Source organism: Procambarus clarkii, chromosome 58 (genome assembly GCF_040958095.1).
Source record: "Procambarus clarkii isolate CNS0578487 chromosome 58, FALCON_Pclarkii_2.0, whole genome shotgun sequence".
NCBI classification, from domain to species: Eukaryota; Metazoa; Arthropoda; class Malacostraca; order Decapoda; family Cambaridae; genus Procambarus; species Procambarus clarkii.
The window spans coordinates 5,793,895-5,795,673 of NC_091207.1; the positions used below are offsets into that span (position 1 = coordinate 5,793,895).

Here is a 1,779-nt window from a genome sequence, read left to right on the forward strand (position 1 = left end):
TCAATTAGGATTTGTATTAAACTATTGCTTATTGCCATTGATTTGTATTAAACTATTGCCATTGAATCATTAAGTTAATTTCAGCTAGGATGTGCTAGTTTGCAGTGCGTTCGGGTTGGGGATTAGTCACTTTTCTTCTGGTTATTTCGTACTATTACTTTCGAAATTTTAAATTATCACATATTCTATATTGTGCACTATATTATGACCACTTATTCTTCTCTCGCTTATGCAGTACCTATTCAAGATTGGATCGATACAGCGAAGGTTAGCATGGCCTTGCGCAAGAATGACACGCAAAATCGTGAAGCGTGCGTTCTACATTTTTCTCCCAGTCTAAGCTTTGTGCTGTTTTACCTTTGCAAATTCGTAGTATTGGTTTTTACCCAATTGCATGTATTAATTTCGGCTATACGGTTGGACATACTACTTCTGCCGCGATTCTCCCTGAGCACCGTTGGTTATTTACTATATTCATATATTTATTCTAACTCATATTTACGGCTACAGAGCAGTGTTATTTCTTTGTGCTACACCTGTTTTGGCAGTAGCCTTACAGCAACTAAGTTATTACAGTCAGCTCATTACATTCTTTATGGTAGCGAGTGCTATGCTGGCTGGCTTGTGTTGGCCAGTCTGGCATATGCCACAGTTGGTTCTTTGTTGAGGGCCTATAGGGACAGGCTCGGTGTGATATCACCCCCCAGGTCTTTTTCTCTGTTTGGCTCTTGCAGGATTTTCACCTCCCAGGTGGTACCTTGCTTTCAGCTTCCTGCTCCCTTCGCCTATTTTCTTTACCTTACACTTTCCCGCGTTGATCTTTAGCAGCCCTTCTTCTAGACTTTTCCTCCAGTTTGTCCAGGTCTTCCTGTAGTAGCGAATGTTTGCGATTGCATGCAAGGTGTATTAGCATTGTTACAAGACGACTTCTGGATGTCTGCACGATGCCTCCTTGTTGGCGCCTTCCTGATCCAGGACGATTACCAGATGATCTCCAGCTGGCTTCAGGACGAATCTCAGACGACTCCTAGTTCCTTTTCATGTTGACTGGTGGCAATATATTTACTTTATTATATATTTATTTAGTTCTTTTCTATTCAGCTCGGGTTTACAGTTGCCTCACTTCGCTCCCCCCCCCTCTGCTATTATTTGTAATTATTGCGTTTATTCTGGGTTTTCGGTTACTATATTATTGTTTTAAGCCTGCTTTGTTTTGGTATTTGGTTTCATTGGCGGATTTGGCTGAGTTACTCTCTACTTGTTACTAATTGCTATTGATGTTAGTTATAGTCACTTTTCTTGGTGTTATTATTCTCTATCAATCCCCTTTTGCCTTCTGGTCCTCGCCTAACACCATGAAAGTTGTTATATTTGTATCATACTATTACAATTTAAGTTCTTTATTATTCGGTCCTGGTTTTAGTTGCCTTACTTCTCCCCTTCCTCTGCTTTATTCGTTATTATCGTTTCCTACTGGAGTACTGCTACTGTTATTGTTTATGCTTATTTAGCCTAACGGTCTTTGACCTCTCGGCCTTCTTGGCCAATTTACTCTTCTTGTTCCTTTGATATTGATGTTTCTTATTACGCAATATTATTCTATTTTAAGCTCATTTATCATTCGGTTTGGACCCTTGCCTTCATCTGCATATTCCTTCCCTTGTGCTCTGCCCCGCTTGGCGCCCTTTGCAGGCTTCTTACGTTCCTTTTTTCGCAGTCACGATAAGCCAGAGCCCCCCTCCCCCCACTGCGGCGAGGAGGAGAACGCGAGCCGGATAT

The 1,779-nt window shown here is 41.3% G+C and overlaps 1 non-coding gene across 1 annotated transcript; it reads left to right on the forward strand.

Moving 5' to 3' along the window:
* Nucleotides 1-221: 221 nt before the first annotated feature.
* On the forward strand, nucleotides 222-328 carry LOC123768060 (U6 spliceosomal RNA). The gene has a single exon (XR_006774032.1). It is a non-coding gene; the product is annotated as a U6 spliceosomal RNA (small nuclear RNA).
* Nucleotides 329-1,779: the final 1,451 nt, after the last annotated feature.